The sequence below is a fragment of the Cynara cardunculus genome, assembly GCF_001531365.2.
Source record: "Cynara cardunculus var. scolymus isolate 2C chromosome LG 17, CcrdV1, whole genome shotgun sequence".
Classification (NCBI taxonomy): Eukaryota; Viridiplantae; Streptophyta; class Magnoliopsida; order Asterales; family Asteraceae; genus Cynara; species Cynara cardunculus.
In genome coordinates this window covers 30,680,627-30,690,161 of record NC_037544.1, presented here as the reverse complement: position 1 = coordinate 30,690,161, position 9,535 = coordinate 30,680,627, and positions in this window count along the sequence as shown.

The following is a 9,535-nucleotide window of genomic DNA, read 5'->3' as shown; positions in this document are numbered from 1 at the left end:
TTTTTTGTGGTTGTTTATTGCCCGTGTTAGTCCCTACAGGCATGCTTACGGGTTCGTAAGTATCATCACCGGTTGTTACTTGTTCCTTGTTTCCTTCCATCTCAGTCTCATCACCATGTATGTTCTCGTTTTCCGAAGGTTCCATCTAAAATTAAAAGTTTGTATGATATAAGTCAAAACCCTAACTTATTAATAAAGAAACTCAAAACCATAGAATATGATCATTATAATCCATAGAATATGATCATTATAATAAAAAAAAGTCAAAACCCTAACTTATTTAAATAAATTGACCAACAACAATAATAATATAATATACTAATTTGGGTCCACATTAGTTCACAAATCAAGAAAAAGTAGGCAAATAGATAAGGTAAACCAATAATTTAACAAGAAATGATCAAGTGAAGGTGAAGAATGTAAGCATACGGTTGTCCGTCAATGGTGGTTCAGCCGAGAGGGAGAGGCCGAGAGGGACTGAGGGAGAGCCGAGAGGGAGAGTGGAGTCGTCGGCCAGCCTGTCACCGTCGGCCAGCCTGTCACTATCACCGTCGCAGCAGCAAGTCGTGGACACTGGAGAGGAGAGCGAGCAGCAGCAGCACGTTCTTGGTGAATTGCAGAATTGGTACTGGTCATGGACCTTGGAGGGAAGGGAAAGATAAGCTTGGACTTAGTGTGGATTGGGCTAAGGAAATGATGCATTCTATTATGTTTTACAGCTAAAGCCCAAAGTCAAAAGCCCAATTCTTATAAAACATATATACACATAAATAACGGGTACGGGGCGGGGCGGGGAGTGCTATACCAGTCCCCGTCCCCATCCCTGGATTGCGCCAAGCGGGGATCCCCGTCCTCGTCCCCGTACCCGATTTTTCGGGGATTCCCCGTCCCCGATCGGGGCGGGTGGACCGGGTTACCCGACGGGTCGGGGTCCATTACCATCCCTATTTGGACATGCCAAGCTACAAGAATTGAACTGAGTATGGTCTAGTCAAAGACATAAAAGAAAGGCGTTGCGTGGGAGGCAACCCACGAATTTTCATTTCTTGTTTTTTATTGCTTTCAGTTATTTAGTTTACTTTTAGATTCTCCATTTCTCTCCTGGATTTCTGTGTTCTTAGGTTCACCCCGGATATTGGACGCTCGAAGAGAAGCGCCCATCTCCACGGATTCTTACATTGGGAGGTTACTCATTAAATCAGGGGAGTTTTATGTTCCTTTTCCTTCATTGTTTAAAGTATTATTGCATACCTTGAGAACAGTGTATGAATTAAGTGTGGGAGTGGGGGTTATTTGCATGAATTGGGTATATAAATGGTTTTAGGGGTAAAAATTTTGTTTTTTGCAAATTTTATGCTTAAATGGGGGTCTTTATCCATTTTGACAATGTGTTAGCATGTTTGCATGGGATCAAATTGTTGATGACGATGAGCTTGGATGCATGTATAGAATGATTGATAACATTTAGAGTCGATTAGTAGTAGCATATCGGTCAAAGTTAGACTCTTGTTAATCTCTTGAACTAGCTAAACACCGTGAGACTTTGAGCTTATTTGATTAAACATGTAATTTTAGTCTTAAATTCATTTCTTGTGTAATTACGTCATGCCTAGATATGTATCCTTAGAACTTGATCCTTCTCTCCATAAGATTACATTATATTTACATGCTAATAAATATGATAAAGGCCATCGTTTGATCATTTTTCATGTTAAGCCATTAGCCTTTAGCCTACCCTTTTATGCTATAATTACCCTTTTGCACACCATTTTGAGCTTTAATCTATTTCCTTTTTCACCCACATCATGAACCAATCCAAACACAACTCACCCGACCAATCACCAATGGAGTAGTCTTGCTTTCCCTGTATGTTCAAAAGATTGTATATATATATATATATATATATATATATGTTAGGAAATGTTAAAAAATGAAAGGAAAGAATGAATGAAAAAGAAGAGAAAAATTCGAAAAAAAAGATAAAGAAGCCAAACACGATAATCAGAATGATGAGGTTGAATGTGCTTAATTCATCTTTATTCTCTATCGCCTAAAGGGGAATGTTCATTAAAAGATAAATACATAAATTCTTTTGTGGAATGAAATTCTCATGGTTGAGTAACCGGGTTGACCATTTGGTATAAGGTCCTTTGTCACTTTTTCCCAAAAATACATCCCTACCTTACCCAAAGCCTTGTTTTACATTGCAATCTCTAAAAGTCCTATTGAATTATAAGCATGTATTTTATCCAAGTAGTGGAGGTGAGAGACTTTTCAAGTATATGGTAGGTACATGCTAGTGCATTGACGATTTGAGCGATACACTTTATCCCAATGAGTGAATCGAGTGTTGCTTTGTTAATCCCATAGTGAGAGTTCTCGAGATTAGCTTGTCTACTTGATTGCGTGTGCATCCTCTTTTCAATGCTTTGTTGCAAATCTCAAACTCATGATATGCTATATGTGTTGACATTCTCGTCAGTTTTGATTTTTATAACTACGTGCTAACTCAAGTCATTGTCGGGACGGTCAATGATCTAAGTGTGGGGAAACTTGTTAACTACCAAATTTATACATTTTTATGTAAAAGTTACCTTGAAATTAATGTTAAATAGATGCTTAAAAAGGGCCAATGTTGATCCCAGATCTCTCAATAACACTAATAATCGAGTTAGGAATACCCAAATTATAGTGTTTTATTAAACAAAGTGATGAACAGTCAAGAATAAATTATGAACATTAAAGAACAATCTTGAGTGTCAAAGGTTTCACTTAATTGATAAGAAAAACGTAAAAACGACATTTAATACAATAGGCCTAATCACCTATTTATACTAGTAAGCTAATTAGAAGATAACTATCTAGTGAGACTATTTAGCTGATCTTCTATTAACAGATAATGTTTATCTAAACTATGGATAAGCAATAATTTTAAGATAAACTTGAAATCCAGCTGTCGACTTGTCATCTCCAACTGTCTTTCATGGGATGATGAATCAATCTTATCTTCATATCTTCATCGTATGCCTCTGGTTGAAATGCTGAAGAAAACTCTAAGTGTTGTTGACCAGAGGGGTGATGAAGATGCTCTTTCCATCGCATATCTGTTTGTTCATCGACCCTCTGGTTGTTCTCCAGACTTGGTCAATTCTGCCTTGATGTCTTCATCGGTGTTCTGGTTCTTCATCACTTATTGTTTTTCATTACTTTTACACTTTATGAATTATGAGGTCTAACAATCTCCCCCTAAGTAATGAAAGAACAAACAGAAACTAATCTAGGAACAATTTTTGAAGAACAAAGACTAATCTAATAGAAAAGCATCAAATTCCGAATTTTCATTAGATGATGAATTCTTACAGTACTGGAAACAAAAGACATCACATTAAGGCAAAAATTTACAACTCATCATGATCTACCTTGAGATATGTCCTAGAAGCGCAAAACCAGTCTTCGATAGCCGATGACTATTGATATCTCATGAATGAGTTGATTCTCATCTTCTCTTGGCACATGATTTCTACCAAGTCTTTCTCTGATGACTTTCTGAAACCATTCAAGTGTATCAGTTGAATACTTGAATGCCTCAGTTAGTCTGAAGAATTTCTTTGCCCCGAACTCATTCTTGTAGACAAGTCCATGTTCGGGTTGAGTTAAGACTGAGGCAGATCTCTTCTCTTGCAGGCCAGGGAAGTCTTCATTTGGTGGAGCGCAGGAAAGTCTTTCGATGCCTAAGTGAAGAGCAATTCGAAAATCACTCTTGGCTCGATGCGTCACCAGGGTCTCTATTGTCTTCACAACCGCTCTGCTTGCCATCCCAAATCTGATGCCATGATCCTGTCGCTGAGCCGTGTATGCATAAAGTTCAATCAAGTCATAGGGATTGAGGTTGATCAAGTCATTGTCATTGAACACACTGATTTGACCATGTGCTCTTTCCACTGTGTACTCGATGTATTACGGCTCTGTTAGGGAAGGTCCTCACTTTTAGGTCCATTACCCTCCTTATCCCATCATTCGAGAAGACAACCTGTGGTGCTTGGGTGGTCTGTCTAATAAACCTATGGTGTAGGAGGTCCATGGATTCTGGCGATAGAACCGGGGGATTGGGAGTCAAACCTTCATCGCGGTCGTGATACAAGTATTGATGGATATTTTCCATCATTATGGGTTCCCTGGGTGGTAGCTCTGGACGTCTCCTCAGTGACTCCATGTTCTGGATTATTTCATCGACTAGGCTTTGCAGAGGTTGCCTTGACGAAGAGGGAATGTCTGCATGCATCTGGGTTGGTTGGGTTGAGGGTTGTGTTTGGGCTAAGGGTTGTGTATGGGTTGGTGAAAGGTATGGTTTTTTGTTGGGTTGGTTCAGCATGGGTTGGTTCTGGTTCATTGGGCTCAGGATGGGTGGTTTCTGGTTCATGGGGTTCTGTTTGGGTTTGAGGTTGTTGGGGTGAGGAAGGTTGGATTATTGTTGGTTCTGGTTGTATGGGTAAGGTGGTGAAGGGTTCTGTGGTGCGAGGGGTTGGTGAAGGAGTTAGTGGTAGGTTAGAAGTTGGTGATGGAGTAAAAGGTGGGTTGGCTTCTGTTGGTGGGGTAGATGGATTTTCATCGGTTGAGGAACTCAACATGATGGGTTCTTGGGTAGTGGCGAGGGGAACATGTACATTTTATACATCTTCAGAGGGCTGAGCCTTTGGTTCCCTCGTTTGGGTTCCTTCAGTTGTGGGTGGTGGTTGTTCTTGTGTTTGGGGTGGTGGTGACGGTGCAGCGGATTCCATGTGATGAGCAGCCGCGGCCTGGTTCTCCCCCTCATGAGGTCCAAGACCTTGATCATTGGGGTCTGGGTCCTCATGGCGTGGCCTCTTTTGTGGGCGGCTGCTGGAGCATGAAGCTCTGCTCCTCTTCTTCTTTTTCTCCTTCCTGAAGGACGCATGATACACCTTCAGGGCTTGTTGTCTTCTGCTCTCCTCCATCGTGTGAAGGAGAGAGGTTATACGCCTTTGTTGATCACCAAGGTTCTGGGAGAGAACCTTGGTCGGTTGAATGGCGCGATGGATGAATTTTGCACTTATCTCATTGAAGGATGAGACAAGTGCCTTTGACAGAGCCCTGAGATCGGCTCTGGTAGCGAACTCTGTGCAGGATGATGAAGCTTGTGGTGGCACGGAGGTGGTGGTGGATGTAGATGGAGGAATGGAAAGGTTGGTGATGAGACTTCTCACCTTTGTAGTGAAGGAGGAGAAGGCTGCATCGAAGGATGGGCATGTAGAGGGAGGTGGGGGTGGGGTAGGCTGGGGAATGTGGGCTAGTATTATGGCAGGGAGTAGGGTTAGGGTGGTTTGTATGGTGGCCATTTGGTGGGTAAGAGAGGCAAGGGTTTCATCGATGGATAAAGTGGTTTGAGGTGGGGCTTGTTGAGGAAGTTGGGAGATGATGGTGGTTGGTAGGGTGTTAAGGTTCTGGAGGATGGTGTGTAGCTGGGTGGATATGTAGGTAATGTTCTCATCGGCCTCTGTTGCCTGGGCCGTGAGGATGGTGATGGAGTGAATGAGGATTTGGTTTCTTTGGGTGGCAAGGGAGGAGGCGGTGTTGTGGTTTGGGTGATGGTTTGCTGGAGCATTTGGAGACATGTTGTATTTGTCTCAGGTTTGGGTTTCAAGATTGGAGAGGTGTCATTGAAGGATGGCAAGGGATTGTTGAAGGTTGGGGTTATCTGTTGATGGTGGGTTATCAACAATCCCTTGGATGATGAGTTTAAGATCTTCCAAGGACTGCAGAACTAAGTCAACAAAGGTTTGGAACTCGGCCTTTGTGACCAGGTCGGCTATGGGGGTAACCCCTACAGCAACGGATGCTGCAGGTTGAGCCTCTGCTCCTGAGGCACCTTCATGGCCTTGTGAAAATGTAGGCCATGAAGGACTTCCATCATTTTCTTGATAGCCCTCAAGTGAGGAGCAATCTCGTGATGTTGCTGCATCGGCTTCCTCTTCCTCGGCTTCAGAGACCGAGTAACTGAAGCGAATGTGTGTCCCCTTCGGTAGATCAAATATCGAAGGGGGCGTGCATGAAAGGGAGATCATTCTGAACGATCTTGGGGTGTACCAATGTCAGAAGCAACACATGCTTCTGTGTGTGTGATAGGTTGTGTCGAGCCTTGAGGCAAAGAGACTCTTATTTCTGCTTCACCTCTCTGTTAGGAGAGGGGTGATGGAATGTGGGGTTCCTCAGCTGATTCATCTCCAGAGGCCCGAAAAATGGCCTCTGGATGGCTGGCTCGCGTAGGGAGTGGACTAGGTCGTCCTTGTTCAATACCCCTTTGGCTTTGATCGCCAGGGGTAAATGTGGTGGTTGCTCTTTAGGAAGTGTGTGGGGGAATTGTTTGTGTAGGGCCGGGGGAGGCATGATGAGTGTCATCATCATCATCATCATCATCTTCATCATCCGATGAAGATGCCTCTTGTGCTCCCTCGCTTGGTTCTGGGGACGGCTCTATTTGCTTTGGGGTAGCTGCCCTTTGTTCCTGGGACAGCATAGAGCATTCATAGGTGCGACGGATCTCAGATGTCTCTGGAATGACATTGAGCATGGCCCTTGAGAGTGGCCGGTTGATGGTGTAACCCTCATTGCATCCCCTATGAAGAGGGCTAGGAAACGAGGAAATAGAACAACAAATAAGGGCTTGCCGGTGGCCTGGAGCTTGCATTTCTTGACTACCGCCGAGTGGATCTCATTGTATATGAGAAAGGCATAGTCAAGGTTGAGATTGAAGAACAGCCCGTACATGATCGTCATTATATTGATGTTTCTTTGGTCCAATGACCCTAGCTTGCATGTGAGGGCCCTGTTCAAGATCGAAAAGAACATGTTCCACATTGGCGGGAGGAATTGTCATTTGAAGTCGGAGACATTGCGTAGGTCACGATTGTAACCTAGCATCTTAATGAAGCATAGTATGACAACGGTGGTGGGTGGTTCGTCATATTCGGCAATGCCAAGCTCTCGATGAGTGGGAATGCACAAAACTCGAGATACTTTGGCCCGCGAAATTTTGAGCGAGCAGATCATATCGTTTGGGGCATCCATGTCCCCCATTATTCCACGGCTGTCGGGGTGGAATTCACAGGTCTGCCAGTACTGTTGGACGTACTTTAGTGGTACGCCGGTGTCAGCGATGGTCAGTGTTGGTAGAAGAATGCAGTTCTTGAACAACTCGATCATGAAGGCAAACTTGTCGTCGAACAGGGTGTTTCTCAGTTCAATGGCGTGGTTGTTGGGCTTCATTGGAAGGAAAACGATTGCACGGCTATCGGCGCCGGTGGATTGGACGCAACTATCGTTGTTGTTTGACTCGTAGGAGGCGGAGGAGGCCATTGCTTAGGAAGTTGCAGGTATTTTCGTTCGTCAAATGCTATTTACAGGCTTAAGAAAGCGTAAAGAGGAAATGGATGTAGAAGAAAGGTATTTATAGGTGGGGAGGAAGTGGGGGTGTGGGGTGGGGGGGAATGGGAAATGGTTTCTTGATTATTATATTGAAATCATCATGAAAAAGTAGTGGCGGTTTGGTAATCGACGATTTGATTTGGAGATTGTGAGTCGTCTTGATTGTACATGCCATTAATGTTGGAGGACACGTGTCAAGACGGGCTTAGGGAAAGAAAATTTTGAAAGGGTTTATGGGGAACAGGCTGTATATGGTGTCAGGCGCGTGTGAGGATGACGTATGGATTATTTGAAATAAGAAGTTATTCCAAATAATATCTCGTTAAATATTAATCTAAAAACAATTTTAAAAAATCCATCTAATTGTAAGAGTAATACAAATTACGAAGTTTTGGTCTTCTAAAAACCCATGTTGTATAGTTTTTAGTCACAAAAGCTGCATTTCATATAATCTTAAAAAATTTCAATTAAGATGGGTTTATTGATGAAAATGATTTTGTCTTGTAACCAGAGGAGTTCTGGTTTAACAAAACTCATTTTATGGGGAACCAGAGGTGCTYTGGTTGAAYATRGATGAAGGATTTCATCAATGAAATGTTGAATTGCCTTGTTAAGAAGTTTTTGGATGACGAACCAGAGCTTCTGATTTAGCAAGGGCAATCCATTATGTAGAACCAGAGAGGCTCTAGTTAAATACACATTGTGAATTCATTATATAGCATTTATGTGTCCAGAGGCTTTGGATAGTAGAACTAGAGGCTCTGGTATGGAAAATGCATGTGTAAGATGAAGTTTCAAGATGAAAGAGTAGCTCCTCCTCAAATGATGCATGAAGATTGGGTTTGAGTTTTTAAAAAACTCCCCCTCAAACCAATAACAATAATGATTAAGGTGACCAGAGGCTCTGGTCAGTACAATCAGAGGCTCTGGTTGTGAAGAATGATGAAATAAAGTTGTGAAATGTGGCTAAGTGTGCAAGTGGAGATGCATATAAATGTGTCTTTGAGACCAAAGGGTTTCTGGTTCCAAAGATAATGAATCCAGAGGCTCTGGTCTTTAAAACCAGAGGCTCTGGTTGTGAAGGATGATGAAAAGGTGTATGAGAAAATGGTTAAGTGTATGTGAAGAAGTATAGTGGTTGAGCCTTTGAGACCAGAGGGGCTCTGGTTCCAAAGGCTTTGAATCCAGAGGCTCTGGTTCCAAAGGCGATGAAATGAAGTATGAAAATATGGTTAAGTCCATGTGAAGTGAGAGGGGGGGAGGGGAAACTCTTTGTGTCCAGAGAGGCTCTAGTCGCAAAGAGTATGTATCCAGAGGCTCTGGTCCTTAGAACCAGAGGCTTTGGTTGAAGTACTTTATTGATTATGATTAACTTCTTTATATCACTTGTAGGCATAACCATGAGATATTAATAATCTCTGATTTAAATAATTATTGCCTTTAAGTGGTGAGATTCAGCCCATCTTGCTGACGAGAAATACAAATCTTTTCTCATCAAGAGCTTTTGTGAAAWTGTCAGCAAGTTGAATCTCAGTAGGAACAAAATACATTTCTATATTTCCTTTTTCAACATTGTCTTTCAAAAATTGATACCTTACATCGATGTGCTTGGTCTTGGAATGCTGCACAGGTTTGCAGAGATTGCTATGGCACTCTTGGAGTCACAGAGGATGGGGACTTTGTCATAATGGAATCCATAGTCCTTAAACTGAGTCTTCATCTAGAGAATTTGTGAACAACAACTAGCAGCAGCAACATACTCTGCTTCTGCTGTGGATGTTGAGACACAATTTTGTTTTCTGGATGTCCAACTTACCAGCTTGTTCCCCAAGAGTTAACAGCTTCCAGACGTGCTCTTTCTATCAACTTTGCAACCTGCATGATCTGCATCTGCGTAGGCTATTAGATCAAAGCCAGAGTTCTTTGGATACCAGAGACCTAATGATGGAGTTCCCTTGAGATATCTAAAGATCCTCTTGACTGCAGAGAGATGCAATTCTTTAGGATTTGATTGATATCTTGCACAAAGACATGTGGCAAACATAATATCAGGTCTACTAGCGATTAGATACAGGAGGGATCCAATCATGCCTCT